At 38.7% G+C, this 22,500-nt stretch overlaps 1 protein-coding gene across 1 annotated transcript in view; it reads right to left on the bottom strand.

The window, feature by feature from the left end:
• The window catches only part of LOC128664026 (fibronectin type-III domain-containing protein 3A-like), a 170,451-nt gene that overhangs the window by 132,327 nt on the left and 15,624 nt on the right, over positions 1-22,500 (bottom strand).

The following is a 22,500-nucleotide window of genomic DNA, read 5'->3' as shown; positions in this document are numbered from 1 at the left end:
CCTTTAGAAACAAACTCTTGTGTAGACAGAGCTACCAGAATTCTGGTGATATACTATATAATATCTGCCTGTAGAGTGAAAAAGCTTTCATGATTCAGATGCAATTTTATGCTTTGTTCTTTTAGCACTAATTTTAAGTTTAAGTGTGACCTTCATGTGCATTTTAAAGAGTAGAGAGCATCAAAAGGCTTGTCAGAGAGAAATGAATGAATTTGGTCCATCAACATTTCTGAAAACTTAGGTTTGATTTATAATTTTGTTTTGGTTCACAGAGAAAAGCCAATGTCATCAAAAGCTGCTATCTACACGTATTTTCAAAAAATTTTCCCATTTAATTAGAAGTTTTTGTGTGGTCTTCAGTGTTCGATAGCAGTTTTTCACTGCAGAAAAGGTATTACATGGTAGTTGTGCAAATAAATAATGAACTTGCCCTATGTTTTCAGCATTTAAAAGCAGGAAACAGGACAAAACAAGTAACACAATTTTAATCTGTACATGTCTTTTTCATGGTTCTCAAGAGGAGTGTTCATTTTGTGTTTAGAGGGCTCTAGGTTACTGTCTCTTACTAATGTTTTTGTTGTCAAAGTGTTGGGAATTAGGCTGAATTAGTTCGGCAAACACTACTAAAAAAAAGAGTAAGAAAAACAATTTATGCTTACCTGATAAATTTATTTCTCTTGTGATGTATCGAGTCCACGGATTCATCCTTACTTGTGGGATATTCTCTTCCCCTACAGGAAGTGGCAAAGAGAGCACCCACAGCAGAGCTGCCTATATAGCTCCCCCCTTAGCTCCACCCCCCAGTCATTCGACCGAAGGCTAGGAAGAAAAAGGAGAAACCATAGGGTGCAGTGGTGACTGAAAGTTTAAAAATAAAAATATATATGCCTGTCTTAAACAGGGCGGGCCCGTGGGACTCGATACATCACAAGAGAAATAAATTTATCAGGTAAGCAATAAATTATGTTTTCTCTTGTAAGATGTATTGAGTCCACGGATTCATCCTACTTGTGAGATACCAATACCAAAGCTTAGGACACGGATGAAAGGAGGGACAAGACAGGGACCTTAAACGGAAGGCACCACTGCTTGTAGAACCTTTCTCCCAAAAAATAACCTCCGAAGAAGCAAAAGTATCGAATTTGTAAAATTTGGAAAAAGTATGAAGCGAAGACCAAGTCGCCGCCTTACAAATCTGTTCAACAGAAAGCCTCATTTTTAAAAGCCCATGTGGAAGCCACAGCTCTAGTAGAATGAGCAATAATCCATTCAGGAGGCTGCTGTCCAGCAGTCTCATAGGCCAAACGGATGATGCTTTTAAGCCTAAAGGAAAGAGGTAGCGTTAGCCCCTTGACCTCTCCGTTTTACCAGAATAAACAACAAACAAAGAAGATGTTTGACGGAAATCTTTAGTTGCTTGTAAGTAGAATTTTAAAGCACGAACCACATCAAGATTGATGTAACAGACGTTCCTTCTTAGATGAAGGATTAGGACACAAAGAAGGGAACCACAATCTCTTGATTGATATTCTTATTAGAAACAACCTTAGGAAGAAAACCCAGGTTTGGTACGTAAAACCACCTTATCTGCATGGAAAACAAGGTAAGGGGAATCACATTGTAAAGCAGATAGCTCAGAAACAATATACACGGCAAGCGGTGCTTACCCAAACAGTGCTCAAATGCCGGCTTCTTCTGCGTATCTTCGGCGTTGCTTCAGTGTGTGCACCAGTCCAACAACTCCCCCACGATCCTCCACAGGAGCCAGGAAGTGCGTCTCTGTATCAGACGCCACAGGAACAAACACTGAGTAAAACAGTTCCGGCTAACTAGGAAGACGCTCCAAGCAGATGTGAGTTAAATTCAAAAGTATTCTTTATTTAAAGCACTGTGCACTAAAAACAAAGAGCAGACAATAGCAAAATGACCACCACCAAAGTCAAGTAGTGGTCACAAAAAGGCAGCAACAGCAGACGCGTTTCATGCGGGTCCACCGCACTTGATCACTGCTTAGCACATGCAACTGCCTGTAGTCTATTTAAAGGGACATATAATTCAGCAATTAACATCACATGTATCATACTTAATAATTCATAAAGCCTTAAATAATTGATCCCAAATTCATAGACTATAAATGTACAGGACACAGGAAGGAATGTACACATAACAATACAATACAAGGTAGCCGTAGCCCTTTGACCTCTCCGTTTACCAGAATAAACAACAAACAAAGATGTTTGACGGAAATCTTTAGTTGCTTGTAAGTAGAATTTTAAAGCACGAACCACATCAAGATTGTGTAACAGACGTTCCTTCTTAGATGAAGGATTAGGACACAAAGAAGGAACCACAATCTCTTGATTGATATTCTTATTAGAAACAACCTTAGGAAGAAAACCCAGGTTTGGTACGTAAAACCACCTTATCTGCATGGAAAACAAGGTAAGGGGAATCACATTGTAAAGCAGATAGCTCAGAAACTCTTCGAGCCGAAGAGATAGCTACTAAAAATAAAAAACTTTCCAGATAAAAGCTTAATATCTATGGAATACATAGGTTCAAACGGAACCCCTTGAAGAACTTTAAGAACTAAGTTTAGGCTCCATGGCGGAGCAACAGGTCTAAATACAGGCTTGATTCTGACCAATGCCTGACTAAATGCTTTAACGTCCTGGGACATCTGCCAGACGTTTGTGAAGTAGAATAGACAAAGCAGATATTGACCTTTAAGAAAAACTAGCAGATAATCCCTTCTCCAAACCTTCTTGGAGAAAAGACAATATTCTAGGAATCCTAATCTTACTCTTTGGATTCACACCAATAAAGATATTTGCGCCAAATCTTATGATAAATCTTCCTGGTGACAGGCTTTCTAGCCTGAATCAGGGTATCAATGACCGATTCAGAGAAACCACGCTTTGATAAAATCATGCTTTCAATCTCCAAGCAGTCAGACACAGAGAAATTAGATTTGGATGCTGTGAACGGGCCTTGGATTAGAAGGTCCCGCCTCATTGGCAGAGTCCACGGGTGGAACCAAGGACATGTCTACTAGGTCTGCATACCAAGTCCCTGCGTGGCCACGCAGGAGCTATCAGAATTACCGAAGCTCTCTCCTGCTTGATTCTGGCAACCAGACGTGGGAGGAGAGAAACGGTGGAAATACATAAGCCAGATTGAAGGACCAAGGCACTGCTAGAGCATCTATCAGTACCGCCTTGGGATCCCGGGACCTGGACCCGTAACAAGGAAGTTTGCATTCTGACGAGACGCCATCAGATCCAATTCTGGTGTGTCCCATAGCTGAATCAGCTGGGCGGAATACCTCCGGATAGAGTTCCCACTCCCCCGGATGAAGAGTCTGACGACTTAGAAAAATCCGCCTCCCAGTCTCTACTTCTGGGATGTGGATTGCTGAGAGATGGCAAGAGTGATCCTCTGCTCACCGGATTATTTTGGTTACCTCCATCATCGCTAGAGAACTCCTTGTTCCTCCCTGATGATTGATATAAGCTACAGTCGTGATGTTGTCCGACTGAAACCTGATTAATTTGGCCGCAGCAAGCTGAGGCCACACCTGAAGTGCATTGAAAAATGCTCTCAGTTCTAAAATGTTTATCGGGAGGAGAGCTTCCTCCCGAGACCATAAGCCCTGTGCTTTCAGAGAGTTCCAGACTGCACCCCAGCCTAGCATCTGTCGTACAATGAGCCACTCTGGCCTGCGGAAGCACATTCCTTGAGACAGTGGTCCTGAGACAACCACCAGAGAAGAGAATCTCTGGTCTCCTGGTCCAGATGCAGTTGAAGAGATAAGTCTGCATAATCCCATTCCACTGTTTGAGCATGCATAGTTGCAGTGGTCTGAGGTGTAGATGGGCAAAAGGAACTATTGTCCATTGCTGCTACCATGAGTCCCGATTACCTCCATACACTGAGCCACTGATGGCCGAGGATTGGAATGAAGAGCTCGGCAAGTGGATAAGAGTTTTAACTTTCTGACCTCCGTCAGAAATATTTTCATTTCTACCGAGTCTATCAGAGTCCCTAGGAAGGAAACTCTTGTAAGAGGGAAGAGAGAACTCTTCTTTATGTTCACCTTCCACCCGTGAGATGTCAGAAAAAGCCAACACGATGTCTGTGTGAGACTTGGCTAGCTGGAAAGTCGACGTCTGAATTAAGATGTCGTCTAGATAAGGCGCCACTGCTATGCCCCCGTGGTTGTAGAACCACCAGAAGGGACCCTAGCACTTTTGTGAAAATTCTGGGAGCCGTGGCCAACCCGAAAGGAAGGGCCACAAACTTGAAATGCCTGTTTAGAAGTCATAATTGACCCTCCTGGATCAGAGGTAGAATAGTCCGAATAGTCTCCATCTTGAATGATGGAACTTTGAGGAACTTGTTTAGAATTTTGAGATCCAAGATTGGTCTGAAAGTTCCCTCTTTCTTGGGAACCACAAACAGGTTTGAATAAAACCCTAGCCCCTGTTTCCTCTTTTGGGACTGGGCGAATCACCCCCATGGTATGTAGGTCTTCTACACAGCGTAACAAACGCCTCTCTCTTTGTCTGTTTACAGACAATCGAGAATGTGAAATCTCCCCCTTGGAAGGGAGCCCTTGAATTCCAGAAGATATCCTGGGACACAATTTCTAAAGCCAGGGATCCTGAACATCTCTGGCCCAAGCCTGAGCAAAGAGAGAGAGTCTGCCCCCTACTAGATCCGGTCCCGGATCGGGGGCTACCCCTTCATGCTGTCTTAGAGGCAGCTGCAGGCTTCCTTGGCTGTTTAGGTCTCCAGACTGACTTGGATTGGGCAAAATTCCCCTCTTGCGTTTGTAGCAGAGGAAGCTGAAGCGGGGACCACTCTTAAAGTTCCGAAAGGAACGAAAATTATTTTGTTTGGCCCTCATCTTATTTGATCTATCCTGAGGGAGAGCATGACCTTTCCCTCCAGTGATGTCTGAAATAATCTCTTTCAGTTCTGGCCCGAATAGGGTCTTACCTTTGAAAGGAATGTTCAAAAGTTTAGATTTAGATGACACATCAGCAGACCAGGAACTTAAGCCATAACGCCCTGCGTGCTAAAATGGCAAAACCTGAATTATTTGCCGCTAATTTAGCCAGTTGAAAAGCGGCATCTGTAATAAAAGAATTAGCCAACTTAAGTGCCTTAATTCTGTCCATAATTTCCTCTAATGGAGTCTCCATTTGAAGAGCCTCTTCTAGAGCCTCAAACCAGAAAGCAGCTGCAGTCATTACAGGAAACAATGCACGCAATAGGTTGGAGAGAAAAAACCTTGATGGACAAAAAATTTTCTTCAGGAGACCCTCTAATTTTTTATCCATAGGATCTTTGAAAGCACAATTGTCCTTGATAGGTATAGTTGTACACTTAGACAGAGTAGAAATAGCTCCCTCCACCTTAGGAACTGTCTGCCATGAGTCCTTATGGTATCAGATATGTGAAACATTTTCTTAAAACAGGAGGGGGAGTGAAAGGAATATTCTGGTCTATCCACTCCTTAGCAATAATGTTCACAATCCTCTTAGGGACTGGAAAATTATCAGTGTAAACAGGAACCTCTAAGTATGCTATTCCATTTTACACATTTCTCTGGAACCACTATAGTGTCACAATCATCTAGAGTTGCTAATACCTCCCTAAGCAATAAGCGGAGTGTGTTCAAGCTTAAAGTTAAAGGCCGTCATATCAGAATCTGTCTGAGGAAGCGTCTTTCCTGAATCAGAAAATTTCTCCCTCAGATAAATCCCTCGCCCCTTCAGAGCCTTGTGAGGGCATATCAGAAAATGGCTACTAAAACGTGAGACAGCTCAGCATTTTTCCTTAACCCAGAGCTGTCCCGCTTTCCTTGTAAACCAGGCAGTTTGGATAAAACCTCAGTGAGGGTTGTATTCATAACTGTGGCCATGTCTTGTAAAGTAAATGAATGTGACGCACTAGAGGTACTTGGCGTCACTTGTGCGGGCGTTACTGGTTGTGACACTTGGGGAGAGCTAGATGGCGAACCCTCATTTACTTCTGACTGAGAATCATCTATTGCTCTATTTTTAAGTGCTAATATATGTTCTTTATAATTTATAGACATATCAGTACATTTGGGACACATTCTAAGAGGGGGTTCAACAATGGATTCCATTAACCTCCTTAATGATTTATGTACTCCACCACCGTGACATTGTCTGACTGAAACTGGATGTACTTTTCTTTCTTCAGTAGGGGCCAGAATAAAGAGCTCAAATAATTGCTTGGAATTCTGTGTTTATAGGTAACCTTGCCTCCAAACTCCTTGTACCCCACACCAACCCAACAGACTGGTGTCTGTGGTCACAATGACCCATGAAGGCCGAAGAAGAGACACCCTAAGGTTAAACAAGGACTTTCATTTCACCAAGAGAGAGATTCATTGACATAATTTTGAACAGTCTGCTGATCTAATTGCAGATAATTCTTAGTCCATTGTTTTAGCATATAAAGTTGGGGAGGCTGTAAGTGAAAGCGGGCAAACAGAACAGCATCCGATGCCACAACCATGCATTGAGCTACCGTTGGAGAAAATAACAAGCCTGCTGAAGCTTGAACCTTCAAGATTCCGTAAGGAAATGACGCATGAAAATTGAGTCTATTATGACTCGAGTATGAGCAATTTCTAGAGACATCGAAGGGGCCTGGACCAGGATATTGTCCAAATAAGGTGCAACTGTGATTCCTGAGCTCTGCTTACCTCAAATAACACTCCTGGCACTTCCAAAAGGAAGAGAGACAAACTGATAGTGTTTGTTGAGGAATGTAAATCTGAGAAATTAGTCTGTTTATTTTTGGCCCAGGACAAACCACGTTTCCAGACAGACTTGGAGGACTCAGACTCCTGAGAAGAAGAGGACTTCTGGTCTCTGGGGAAACAAAAGGAATGAAACCGGTTTCCCAGCCTATTCTTTCCCTTAGATTTCTTGTCCTGAGGGAGAAAAGCACATTTACCTCTAGTTACAGTATTAATTATGGAGTCTCGATCTGATACAAGCAGGACTGTTCTCTGAAAGGAGACATTAATATGTTATTAGACACTGTATGCAGACCAAGACTTCAGCCATAGGGCCCTTCTAGCAAGAACCACCATAGATATGTCTTTAATATCAATCTTGATGATGTCCAACACTGTACCACTTATATTAGCATTTGACATTTTTAGAGCTCTAATGAAATTCTGAAGGTCTTCAGCTGAAGAAGAAGAAACAGTCCTCATTTTAGATAAGGAATCGCACCATAGGGCCGCAGCTACGCATGCAACCACATTAGCTGGTTTAAGGAGAAGACCTGTCTGCAGAAAGAGTTTTTCTAATTTACGGTCTATAGGATCTCTGAAGGAAGTGCTATCTTCCATTGTGATGGTAGTGCATTTTGCTAGAGTAGAAATAGCACCATCCACTTTGGGAATAGTACTCCACAGCTCCTCATTCTGCTCAGGAATAGGATACATATTTTTTTAACCTTGATGAAGGTGCAAAAGGAATGTCAGATTTGTTCCACTCCATAGCAATGTTGTTATCAGACACCACATCTGGCACTTGAAATACTTCAGGAATCTTTGGTTGATTAACCATTTTATTTTCTGCAGGTTTTGACTCAGAAATGCCTATGGTCTTAAGAACCTCATGTAGCAGGGAACAAATATGATCGACTTTAAATTTGAAAGCAGAGTCAGAGTCAAATTCAGGATCAGGTACAGCATCCTGATCCTCAGATGATAACTTCAGAAGCAGAACTTAAAGGACCAGTAAATATAGCAGATTTGTATAATCAACAAATGCATGATAAAAAGACAATGCAATAGCACTTGGTCTGAACTTCAAATGAGTAGTAATTTTTTTCTGACAAATTTCAAAGTTATGTATTTCCAGTCCTCCTGTATTCATGTGACAGCCATTAGCCAATCACAAAAGCATATACATATATTCTGTGAATTTTTGCACATGCTCTGTAGGAGCTGGTGACTCAAAAAGTGTAAATATAAAAAAAGATTGTGCACATTTTGTTAATGGAAGTAAATTGTTGTTAAAAGTTGTTTAAAATAGCATGCTAAGAATGATGAATGTTTAATTTTGACTTGATAGTCCCTTTAAAAGACAATCAGGTTCAGAGGGCACATATACCAAACACCTCACTCTACAACAAATGGATACAGGATTTAGATACACACATGACTGAGGAGGAGTGGAACCAAACAATGCAAACTTCCTGTAGGGGTCTTTTAAGCGCTGACATGATAGAAAACTTTTATAAAACAGTATTGAGGTGGTATTTGACCCCTATAATAACCTCACATGCAACAGTTGTAAGATCCAACCTCTGTTATAGGGGCTGTGGGTTAGTGGAAACCTACAAGTACATGTGGTGGGAATGCCCCCACATTAAAGAGACTTGGGAGGACCTTTCCAAACTTCTTAGTGCCATTTTGGGTGAACCAATACATTTGTCGCTTTCCCAGGCTTTACTACACGAACAAAACAAGAAATTTAATAAATACATAAATCAATTTATTACAATAACATGTACAGCCACCAGGATATGCATAGCGCGTCACTGGAAGGTAGGCCCACCTACACAAGATAATTGCAAAGATTATACTTTTTTATAATATGTATGAACAAACTGCTTACATACAAGATACTCAGATAACCTTCCAGAACACATGGTTCCACTGGATAATGTATAAGGCACAGGACTAACAGACAGACAAAAAAAAAATTCTTGGGGTGAGGTAGGGCTGTGAACATAAAGATATTCTCAAGATGATGGATGTACTGGTTCCGGTGGTCCGGGAGCGGGGAATTAACATGGAGGAGAAAACCAGATAAGCATATAATATTACTGTCATCTTTTTCTTTTTCTCTCTTTGTAATTCTCTTTTTCTCTTTCTTTCTAGTTACATGAGTATCTACTATATTATTTTCTCTTTTCTTCGATTTTTTCTTTGGTTTATTCCAAAAGATAGGTAGTGACTTGTACCCTACTGATGTGATATGATTTAGTTATTTTCATTGTGTTACATGTCCTTTACCTTGAGGTATTAACCACATTTTTTTTCAGGGACACAAAAGGAGGGGTACGCAACCCTTTGATAGATTAGTTGATTTAGAAATTTATAAACCAGCTTTTGTAACTTGCTGATTCACACAATGTTTTAATTTTCTAAGGGGTAAGTCCAAGAATTGATTTTTTTTATGTTGGAATTGTTTTATATCTTCTCCTTTTCTTACTTTCTGTATTTTGAAAAACTCAAAGAATTATTTCAACTTAAAAGACTATCAGGAATGTGACCCTGAGGGGAAGGGGCCTGCTTGTCCACATACAGAGATGTAGGTAAATCCCCAGCCTTGTGTTTACTTGGTTTGGGGATAGCTGACAAATATCCCTTCCATTGATTTATGCAAACTACTTTTAAACTCAGGGGTGAAGTCAGTAGATGCACCTTAATTTATATAAGCTAGAATAGGGCATGGGCCTTAAAATGGCATAACGGCTTGTGGCTGATTTGCATGTATAATATGTGGTAGACAACTGTTACGTAGCTGGTTCACCTGACATACAGGAAAAGTTTTGCAAAGTAATCAGATAAATTGAAATGAGGCATTATCAGTTGATCTACCTTCTAAAATAATGGCATGGGGACTTTATGCTGTCAAAAACTGCTCAATTTAACTATTAAGGGTCTACAATACCAAATATTAATAAACTGAAACAGGTATAAACACCTTCTACCCCACTACACCAATAAATTACACCTCAGACATAACTTGAAGGACTTGTGCAGCTTTCTGATAAAGAGCAGAAGTTAAATCAGTTGGGTTTGGTAATAATCATTGATTAGCATCAACTGTTAAAGATAAGGAGAATTTTAGTCTAACAATTGTTATATCCACCTCCATCCACAACAGCCTCAAAGACGACAAGTATTACTTTAATCCAGTACTTTTGAATAAGTGGGTTATATAATCTAAATCAGTGGTTACAGATAGTTGTACTGTGGGACACATTTTGCTTACTTTTGTGGCATTTGAGACCAAATGTATTGTCTATGTACACACCTAGGTGTGTGTGTGTGTATGCATGTGTATCAGCAATTCAAATCTGCATTGTAAAAGGTCTGCATAAAAGACATTTTAAAAGCAATTAAACTATTAATTTATTACAATTTGAATATGCTGTGTCAAGTTAGGGACAGATATAAACAGGTCACTAGAGTAACCAAGCAATCACTGTGTAAAATGTAGCAGGGTTAGGCTAGTTAAGTCTCAACTATGCCTCAACTCATCCTCAATGTAAATCCTCGATTCATCCTCAATGTAAATATCTTGGTTGAGACTCACTCATCTAATTCATTGACAAGGGATGTCAAATTATTTATGAGAAATGATAGTTCTATTTGTAACCAGAGAGTCCAGATCATACATTTTTGTTCTGGCATCTAAATCAGTGTTCTCCCCACAAAATTTTGAAGTAGACGGGTGGGGGCAGTGTAATTTTTTCTAATATATAATTTTCTGCTATCCAAAGCACAAATTAATTGAATAATTTAACAAACTTATTTAATGATACATTTTAGCAATAAAAATTTAATCTTTTTAACATTAGCTTATTTTAACTTAATATTGGCTAAAATTTTAGCTGGGTGACCAGGAAAATCAGATTTGTGGTGCACCCACTAATAAGTTCCTGGGGAGAACACTGTAAATAAACATTACACTGTAGCAGATACCATACGAGTGTAAACTTGGGTGGCATTTTATGGAACATCTACACAGTATGATTTATCAGTGCAAGTGTTTTGTTTAACATTTAACATTTTTACAGTTAGATATTTGACTCCTATATTTTCTGCTTACGTCTCAATGTGGTGCAAATGATAAAAACAAAGCTTCAATTTCTTTCTAACCATAAAGTGTTGACTTCAAAGATTAATGTTTTTTACTTTACAAAATTAGTAAAAGTGCCTTTTTAATCTGCATTTAGAGTTGTAGCTTTTTGTGGCTTGTGTAGTCTTCTGGAAGCTAAAAAGGTACCTGAAAGTGTGGCCAATTAGAGTAAAGCACTAAAACTCATGTTTAAAGAAATAGAAAATCCCCAATCCATTATAAGGATTATTAAGTACATTCCAACATCTTGCTTCTCGGATAGCATGTTAAGGGTTGGTCTGTTTACCAAATGCTGAGCATTATATATTTCTCCAGCCATTACAAGCCTTTGAAAATAAAATGCTAGGTGATGATCCACATCAACTGTCCGGATTCATTGTTAATGGTGCTAGCCAGACCTGTAGATACTTTTTAATCACAGTTCCTACCAAATGTAAATCAGTTTACATCTTAAAATGATATTCCTAAATATTATGATGCAGTTCTGTCCTGAAGTCTCTCCTTGATTCCCACATCTCACAAATTCTGCTACAAAATAAATTGAACTTCTACCAATTATGTATTGGGACAAAACAAAGTCCTTGGTTTACTACTCAGATGCCTCATTCAAAATATACTGTTTGAAATATTGTCAGATGCCCATGTTGGAATGGAGATATTTAAACGTAAAACCACCAAACTATTATTACGAATGTTAAAGGGATATTACAGAGAATACAAATGGCATGCTCTAATTCGTTAGAGCATGTCATTTTATTACTAGCATCCTGAAACTATGTATTTACACCCCACTAAGGGGCTAAACAAATAGTTTAAGTACCATTCAGAGCTGTTGAGAACTGCTGGTCCTGAGTGGAAACGGTCTCTGAGACAATCAGCAGCTGTAGTCGAACAGCTGGGTTTCAAAGTTGCATGGTCACTAGGGATAAAATAACATGCTCTAATGAATTACAGCATGTCATTTATTTCCCTATAATGTCCCTTAAATATTCCAATGCAAACAATCTAAATCTGACAATATTTTAATGGGTTACTCTTTTTACTCTGGTAATGGGTACTGGTTGCTCAAAATATGGATCAAAATAATTTATGCTAAATAAAATATACTTAATCTGAACATATTGAATAATCCACTAAATCATAGGGATTATTGTTATTTTTTGTATTCTTGGTGTGTGACAACAAATAACGTTTTAAACTGAAAAAATGCTGTAATTTGTATATGGTCAATAACTGCCTTACAAGGCTGAATGGCAGCAAACTAGGATCTAGGGCTCAAAGCATATTATACGTGTGTGCTTTGATGGTCAAATAATACATTTCATCACTTTGTCTCCCTGAATGAAGCTGTCGAGCAGAGTTAAAAAAAATGTTTTTTAAAAAATCTAATTACAGTATCATTGCATATATGTGTAATTAACTTCAAAATGATTTGTGCAGTGCAAATAATAATAATAATTTAAAATGAGACCATCCTATTTAATCTATATTTTAGATTTCTAATTTTTTATAATAATGATTTATCTAAAAATAAATATAAACGATCAAAACATCCTTTAGACCTCAAGAAACTTTTATACAGTTATTGAAATCACCGTCATGTATTATTCGTTTGGTCAAATGTGGCCTTTACTTAGTTTAGTTATTTATTTTAAAAATGAAATCTATGGCCTCTAGTTATCAAAGTCTGACGGACCTGATCTGACAGTGCGGATCAGGTCCGCCAGACTTCGCTGAATACGCCGAGCAATACGCTCGCCGTATTCAGCATTGCACCAGCAGCTCACAAGAGCTACTGGTGCAACGCCGCCCCTTGCTGACTCACGGCCAATCGGCCGCCAGCAGGGGGTTTCAATCAACCAGATCGTACTAGATCGGGTTGATTTGCGGCAATGTCTGTCCGCCTGCTCAGAGCAGGCGGACAGGTTATGGAGCAGCGGTCTTTGTGACCGCTGCTTAATAACTGCCGTTTCTGGCGAGCTTGCAGGCTCGCCAGAAACACTTGGCATCAAGCTCCATATGGAGCTTGATACATATGCCCCAATATATCAATTCTTAACGTTATCACCACTTTAATATTAATGTTGAGATTAAAATGTTTCTTGGCTCCTACATTAATATTTACCTTTGAAAGCTGATGTGCTGAACGTTCTTGTGGTGTGTAATGTCCAGACAAGACATAAAACACGCTTCATGATGTCAGAGCACAGTAATTCTAGGCCTCTACCTTATACAACTACATCATTTTTGTAATCAGTTACTGCTGCCTGTCATCAACATTTATCTCTTATCACAGCAAAGGAATATTTTTTTTTTTTTTTATATATATATACTGTATCTTTATCGTACCGCAATACAGGATATTTACAGAAATCAGTAACATCGAGTAGAGACACACACAGGACCTCTAAGACAAAAGAAAAAGCTGGTTTCTATTCAAAACATATATTCCTTATTATTGCATTTTACGGTTTATCTAATACCACATAAACATCAAACAACAACATCAATGACAAAAAAAAAGGGGGGGACCCCGAAATAACAAAACAAAACAAACGTGACTACATAGAACCTCTCCTCTCCCTCATCTCTCCGTATCCTCTCCCTCATTGTTGGCGAGAAGCCAGGAGTTGGGTAGATGACCGGCAAGCATTTGTGCTTGATCATATGCCGATTTCATAAGTGGTTTAACTATGGTACTTTGAACAACAAATGGAAGAGATAGAATAAACACTTTACAGTGCTTAAAGAACAATGCTATTCGGTCATCAGTTATATTTTGTAGATTGTATTGTTCACGGAAACATTGAGAAACCAACGCATTCTTAAGTTCTTTCAAGGTGGGAGCTGATTTAGCCTTCCATGTTCTTAAGATTAAATTTCTGCCAAGAAAACATAATTTATGTAAGAACTTACCTGATAAATTAATTTCTTTCATATTAGCAAGAGTCCATGAGCTAGTGACGTATGGGATATACATTCCTACCAGGAGGGGCAAAGTTTCCCAAACCTCAAAATGCCTATAAATACACCCCTCACCACACCCACAAATCAGTTTAACGCATAGCCAAGAAGTGGGGTGATAAGACAAAAGTGCGAAAGCATAAAAAATAAGGAATTGGAATAATTGTGCTTTATACAAAAAAATCATAACCACCACAAAAAGGGTGGGCCTCATGGACTCTTGCTAATATGAAAGAAATCAATTTATCAGGTAAGTTCTTACATAAATTATGTTTTCTTTCATGTAATTAGCAAGAGTCCATGAGCTAGTGACGTATGGGATAATGACTACCCAAGATGTGGATCTTCCACGCAAGAGTCACTAGAGAGGGAGGGATAAAATAAAGACAGCCAATTCCGCTGAAAATAATCCACACCCAAAATAAAGTTTAAATCTTATAATGAAAAAAACTGAAATTATAAGCAGAAGAATCAAACTGAAACAGCTGCCTGAAGTACTTTTCTACCAAAAACTGCTTCAGAAGAAAAAAACACATCAAAATGGTAGAATTTAGTAAAAGTATGCAAAGAAGACCAAGTTGCTGCTTTGCAAATCTGATCAACCGAAGCTTCATTCCTAAACGCCCAGGAAGTAGAAACTGACCTAGTAGAATGAGCTGTAATCCTTTGAGGAGGAGTTTTACCCGACTCGACATAAGCATGATGAATTAAAGATTTTAACCAAGATGCCAAAGAAATGGCAGAGGCCTTCTGACCTTTCCTAGAAAAGATAACAAATAGACTAGAAGTCTTTCGGAAATTCTTAGTAGCTTCAACATAATATTTCAAAGCTCTAACTACATCCAAAGAATGCAATGATCTCTCCTTAGAATTCTTAGGATTAGGACACAATGAAGGAACCACAATTTCTCTACTAATGTTGTTAGAATTCACAACCTTAGGTAAAAATTTAAAAGAAGTTTGCAACACAGCCTTATCCTGATGAAAAATCAGAAAAGGAGACTCACAAGAAAGAGCAGATAATTCAGAAACTCTTCTAGCAGAAGAGATGGCCAAAAGAAACAAAACTTTCTAAGAAAGTAATTTAATGTCCAATGAATGCATAGGTTCAAATGGAGGAGCTTGAAGAGCCCCCAGAACCAAATTCAAACTCCAAGGAGGAGAAATTGACTTAATGACAGGTTTTATACGAACCAAAGCTTGTACAAAACAATGAATATCAGGAAGATTAGCAATCTTTCTGTGAAAAAGAACAGAAAGAGCAGAGATTTGTCCTTTCAAGGAACTTGCAGACAAACCTTTATCCAAACCATCCTGAAGAAACTGTAAAATTCTCGGAATTCAAAAAGAATGCCAGGAAAAATGATGAGAAAGACACCAAGAAAAGTAAGTCTTCCAGACTCGATAATATATCTTCCTAGATACAGATTTACGAGCCTGTAACATAGTATTAATCACAGAGTCAGAGAAACCTCTTTGACTAAGAATCAAGCGTTCAATCTCCATACCTTTAAATTTAAGGATTTGAGATCCTGATGGAAAAAAGGACCTTGCGACAGAAGGTCTGGTCTTAACGGAAGAGTCCACGGTTGGCAAGAGGCCATCCGGACAAGATCCGCATACCAAAACCTGTGAGGCCATGCTGGAGCCACCAGCAGAACAAACGAGCATTCCTTCAGAATCTTGGAGATTACTCTTGGAAGAAGAACTAGAGGCGGAAAGATATAGGCAGGATGATACTTCCAAGGAAGTGACAATGCATCCACTGCTTCCGCCTGAGGATCCCTGGATCTGGACAGATACCTGGGAAGTTTCTTGTTTAGATGAGAAGCCATCAGATCTATTTCTGGAAGTCCCCACATTTGAACAATCTGAAGAAATACCTCTGGGTGAAGAGACCATTCGCCCGGATGTAACGTTTGGCGACTGAGATAATCCGCTTCCCAATTGTCTATACCTGGGATATGAACCGCAGAAACTAGACAGGAGCTGGATTCCGCCCATACCAGTATTCGAGATACTTCTTTCATAGCCAGAGGACTGTGAGTCCCTCCTTTGATGATTGATGTATGCCACAGTTGTGACATTGTCCGTCTGAAAACAAATGAACGATTCTCTCTTTAGAAGAGGCCATGACTGAAGAGCTCTGAAAATTGCACGGAGTTCCAAAATATTGATTGGTAATCTCACCTCCTGAGATTCCCAAACCCCTTGTGCTGTCAGAGACCCCCAAACAGCTCCCCAACCTGTCAGACTTGCATCTGTTGAAATTACAGTCCAGGTCGGAAGAACAAAAGAAGCCCCTGAACTAAACGATGGTGATCTGTCCACCACGTCAGAGAGTGTCGTACAATCGGTTTTAAAGATATTAATTGAGATATCTTTGTGTAATCCCTGCACCACTGGTTCAGCATACAGAGCTGAAGAGGTCGCATGTGAAAACGAGCAAAGGGGATCGCGTCCGATGCAGCAGTCATAAGACCTAGAATTTCCATGCATAAGGCTACCGAAGGGAATGATTGTGATTGAAGGTTTCGACAAGCTGAGATCAATTTTAGACGTCTCTTGTCTGTCAGAGACAGAGTCATGGACACTGAATCTATCTGTAAACCGAAAAAGGTTACCCTTGTCTGAGGAATCAATGAACTTTTCGGTAAATTGATCCTCCAACCATGATCTTGAAGAAACAAAACAAGTCGATTCGTATGAGATTCTGCTAAATGTGAAGACTGAGCAAGTACCAAGATATCGTCCAAATAAGGAAATACCACAATACCCTGTTCTCTGATTACAGACAGAAGGGCACCGAGAACCTTTGTAAAAATTCTTGGAGCTGTTGCTAGGCCAAATGGCAGAGCCACAAACTGGTAATGCTTGTCTAGGAAAGAGAATCTCAGAAACTGATAGTGATCTGGATGAATCGGAATATGCAGATATGCATCCTGTAAATCTATTGTGGACATATAATGCCCTTGCTGAACAAAAGGCAGGATAGTCCTTACAGTTACCATTTTGAATGTTGGTATCCTTACATAACGTTTCAATATTTTTAGATCCAGAACTGGTCTGAAGGAATTCTCCTTCTTTGGTACAATGAAGAGATTTGAATAAAACCCCAGCCCCTGTTCCAGAACTGGAACTGGCATAATTACTCCAGCCAACTCTAGATCTGAAACACATTTCAGAAATGCTTGAGCCTTCGCTGGATTTACTGCGACACGGGAAAGAAAAAATCTCTTTGCAGGAGGCCTTATCTTGAAGCCAATTCTGTATCCTTCTGAAACAATGTTCTGAATCCAAAGATTGTGAATTGAATTGATCCAAATTTCTTTGAAAAACCGTAATCTGCCCCCTACCAGCTGGGCTGGAATGAGGGCCTTCATGTGGACTTGGGAGCTGGCTTTGGTTTTCTAAAAGGCTTGGATTTATTCCAGACTGGAGATGGTTTCCAAACTGATACCGCTCCTGTGGGTGAAGGATCAGGCTTTTGTTCCTTATTGTGACGAAAGGAACGAAAACGATTATTAGACCTAAATTTACCTTTAGATTTTTTATCCTGTGGTAAAAAAGTTCCTTTCCCTCCAGTAACAGTTGAGATAATAGAATCCAACTGAGAACCAAATAATTTATTACCCTGGAAAGAAAGGGAAAGCAAAGTTGACTTAGAAGACATATCAGCATTCCAAGTTTTAAGCCATAAAGCTCTTCTAGCTAAAATAGCTAGAGACATATACCTGACAACTCTAATGATATCAAAAATGGCATCACAAATAAAGTTATTAGCATGTTGAAGAAGATTAACAATGCTATGAGAATTATGATCTGTTACTTGTTGCGCTAAAGCTTCTAACCAAAAAGTTGAAGCTGCAGCAACATCCGCTAAAGATATAACAGGTCTAAGAAGATTACCTGAACATAAGTAAGCTTTTCTTAGAAAGGATTCAATCTTCCTATCTAAAGGATCCTTAAAGGAAGTACTATCTGCCGTAGGAATAGTAGTATGTTTAGCAAGAGTAGAGACAGCCCCATCAACCTTAGGGATTTTGTCCCAAAATTCTAATCTGTCAGATGGCACAGGATATAATTGCTTAAAACGTTTAGAAGGAGTAAATGAATTACCCAAATTATTCCATTCCCTGGAGATTACTTCAGAAATAGCATCAGGGACAGGAAAAACTTCTGGAATAACTACAGGAGATTTAAAAACCTTATTTAAACGTTTAGATTTAGTATCAAGAGGACCAGAATCCTCTATTTCTAATGCAATTAAGACTTCTTTAAGTAAAGAACGAATAAATTCCATTTTGAATAAATATGAAGATTTATCAGCATCAACCTCTGAGACAGAATCCTCTGAACCAGAGGAACCATTATCAGAATCAGAATGATGATGTTCATTTAAAAATTCATCTGAAAAATGAGAAGTTTTAAAAGACCTTTTACGTTTACTAGAAGGAGGAATAACAGACATAGCCTTCTTAATGGATTTAGAAAGAAAATCTCTTATGTTAACAGGAACACTCTGAGTATTAGATGTTGACGGAACAGCAACAGGTAATGTAACATTACTAAAGGAAATATTATCTGCATTAACAAGTTTGTCATGACATTCATTACAAACAGCTGGAGGAACAGATACCACAAGTTTACAGCAGATACACGTAACTTTGGTAGATCCAGCACCAGGCAGCGTTTTTCCAGAAGTATCTTCTGGGACATCTTGCAATATGTAATAGAAAAAACAACATATAAAGCAAAATTGATCAAATTCCTTAAATGACAGTTTCAGGAATGGGAAAAAATGCCAGTGAACAAGCTTCTAGCAACCAGAAGCAATAAATAATGAGACTTAAATAATGTGGAGACAATAGTGACGCCCATATTTTTTAGCGCCAAAAAAGACGCCCACATTATTTGGCGCCTAAATGCTTTTGGCGCCAAAAATGACGCCACATCCGGAACGCCGACACTTTTGGCGCAAAAAACGTCAAAAATGACGCAACTTCCGGCGACACGTATGACGCCGGAAACAGAAAAAAAAAATTTGCGCCAAAAAAGTCAGCGCCAAGAATGACGCAATAAAATGAAGCATTTTCAGCCCCCGCGAGCCTAACAGCCCACAGGGAAAAAAAGTCAAATTTTAAGGTAAGAAAAAAATGATTTATTCATATGCATTATCCCAAATATGAAACTGACTGTCTGAAATAAGGAACGTTGAACATCCTGAGTCAAGGCAAATAAATGTTTGAATACATATATTTAGAACTTTATATAAAAGTGCCCAACCATAGCTTAGAGTGTCACAGAAAATAAGACTTACTTACCCCATGACACTCATCTACATGTAATAGAAAGCCAAACCAGTACTGAAACGAGAATCAGTAGAGGTAATGGTATATATAAGAGTATATCGTCGATCTAAAAAGGGAGGTAAGAGATGAATCTCTACGACCGATAACAGAGAACCTATGAAATAGACCCCGTAGAAGGAGATCATTGAATTCAAATAGGCAATACTCTCCTCACATCCCTCTGACATTCACTGCACGCTGAGAGGAAAACCGGGCTCCAACCTGCATATCAACGTAGAATCTAGAACAAACTTACTTCACCACCTCCATAGGAGGCAAAGTTTGTAAAACTGATTTGTGGGTGTGGTGAGGGGTGTATTTATAGGCATTTTGAGGTTTGGGAAACTTTGCCCCTCCTGGTAGGAATGTATATCCCATATGTCACTAGCTCATGGACTCTTGCTAATTACATGAAAGAAATATAATTAAGTTAATCAGCTTTAAATTTTCCACCACTCCTTGAAATTTAAATTTTAAAAAAAAAAAAAAAAAAGATATCCAGTGGCTGGATAAGATAGTCCAATTTAAGAATGACATTCATCCAATACAATACTTTGGCCCAGAATTGTCCAATTTTTGGACAGGTCCAGAAGCAGTGTATAAGATCTGCGGTAAAAGAACTACATCTGGGGCAGGGATTATTTTTTTTATACCACTTAGATAGCCTTGCAGGAGACAAATAGGTCATTAAAGATATTTTAATCTGTGATTCTCTCCAGACCTTCATAACCCAACTCTTTTCCATTAACTTAAAAGTATCTGTTATTACTCGTCTATCTATATGTGGAAAAAGAGGGGTCCACTTTGCCACTATATATTCTACTTGCTCTATAGAGAGTCTTTGATTAAGAAGAGCGTAGAGAGGAGAGATGGAATACTGACCATTTTGATAAATATTGATCCTAATTTGTAGCTCTTGAAGAGACCAGTCCAAACCATACATTTGTTTTAATTCATATATGAAATGTCTTAACTGTAAATATGCATAAAAATCACGGTTTGGGAGTCAAATTTGTTACGTAATTCAGCTTAAGTTAAGGGAGTTAAATCTGAATCTAGCGTTTGTATAATATATTCCAGGCCTTTAGAAGACCAATGTCTAAACACCCCGTCCGTTAATCCTGGTGAAAAATTTGGATTACCTATAATAGGTAGGAATTTGGGAACATCCTGTATCCCCACATATCTGCTACCATGCTATAACAATATTGCTAAAAGTTATAAGTTGGAAAGGCATTACAGGGAGAGAGGTGATTGGACAATGTAGAATTGCGTTTAATCGAAAGGAGGCCACTAAAGAAGATTCCCACGCTAGGGAAGAAATTTGTTCTTGCTCTGTTAACCAATCTACCGCAATCTTACCACGCGCCGCTAAACTACACATTTGTATATTATGGAGTGCAAACCCTGCCGCTGCTTTATTATTCATAAGGCAGGTCACCGCAATACGTGGTTTTGTGCCTTTCCAGAGAAATTTAGAACATAACTTATTATATTCTATTATATCAGCTTTATGTATAGAAATCGGAATGTTTTGGGAAAAGTATTGTCTTTATTAGCATGACCCGCGCTGTTAGTGAAATGGGAATATTAACCTAATCCTCCATATTTTTTATTTTTTTTTAAAGCCACAAAGCAATTACGAAAATTCAGATTATACCATTCGTCCGGGTTCGGGCTTAACCTAATACCAAGATATGATATCTGCAAAGTTTCACTAAATGGATGTTCAATATTATGATCTTTTTTATTCAGTCACAGCAGTTCAGACTTTGATAGATTCATTTTATAGCCTGATATTTTACCAAAAATTCTAATTGTATCCAAAAGAAGGGGGAGATTTTCCTTTATGTTACTTAAAAATAGGAGTAAATTGTCTGCATACATTAATAACACCAGCTTTTGTCCCGCAATATGAATCCCCTCCAACTGTTGGCAAAGCAAAATCGCCAGAGGTTCCAATGATATATTAAATAGTAATGGTGAAAGAGGGCATCCTAGACGGGTACCCCATTGCAATACTAAACGTTGTGAGATCTCACCATTAATAATTAAAGCTGACATCGGTGCTGAGTATAGTAGCCAATTAATTTGTTTCAGATGTCCAGTCACGCCAAACTGCTCTAGAGAGAAAAATAGGTGGTTCCATGAAATACGATTGAATGCCTTCTCCGCGTCAACCGTTAAATCAGTAATATCTCTGTGCTTTGCTGCTCTAAATTTGTTGCAAAAAAAAAAATCTAACAGTGTCATTACCTTTCGCATATTATTGGCTAGATTACCTCCATGGCATAAATGCCTGATTGATTCTCATTAATAATTAAACCAAGATGAGGTTTTTAACCTATTTGCCAAAATAGTCCGTATTATAGTACCAGATATGGGCCTATATGCGGCTGGTGATTCCGGATCTTTATTTTTCTTAGGGATTAGAGAAATATTAGCAGCCGCAAAATAGGGGGAACACTTATTATTCTTAATAAAATAAAAATTAAATAGTTTCTCAAGGGATGGTAAATTTGTTCTTGAAGAATCCTATAAAATTCAATAGGTAAACAGTCTGGTCCAGCCGCCTTATTGGTCTTAGCTTTTCTGATTGCTCCCAGAATCTCTTCTTCTGAAATAGGGGTATTGATCTCTGATAGAATTTTTGTAGAGATTCTAGGGACCTTAATCTTCTCCCAAAAATGTTTTCCCTTATCTATTCCGTATTCTTCAAGCCTATATAAATCTCTAAAATAATCCAAGAACACTCTGCTGATATCAGCATTATTTGTGAATCTCTCAGTACCGCTTCTAATGGCAGCTATACTATTCATATTGACTGCTTTCGTTATTTTGGCCAGAAATTTTGCGGACCTACCGCCAAAGCCCCCATAGAGTGCCTTGTGTCTTTGCACTTCTTGTGTAGTTTTTTGCTTCAAAAACACATCTCGAGCCCTTTTAACGTTTATATACTTATTCCAATTCCGATTGGAATTATCCCGTAAATATGCTCTGTAGGCATTTCTGACCTGGCTGGACATCTGAATCTCACGTTGTCTGTATTTCCTTTTAAGTTGACACATATGGGCCTTAATTTCCCCTCTTAATACAGCTTTAGCTGCTTCCCAAAATACTTCAGGTCTATCTATATACAAACTATTATAGTTAACATTCTCTCCATTGATTAATCAGCCAATTTTGGAAATCAATGTTATTCAGCAGATGTTTGGGGGAAAAAAGGGTCTGATTAGTGGATACATGCATGCTTG

This window comes from Bombina bombina, chromosome 1 (genome assembly GCF_027579735.1).
Source record: "Bombina bombina isolate aBomBom1 chromosome 1, aBomBom1.pri, whole genome shotgun sequence".
NCBI classification, from domain to species: Eukaryota; Metazoa; Chordata; class Amphibia; order Anura; family Bombinatoridae; genus Bombina; species Bombina bombina.
The sequence above is the reverse complement of the archived record's forward strand: the minus strand, read 5'-3'. Positions and strand labels throughout refer to the sequence as shown.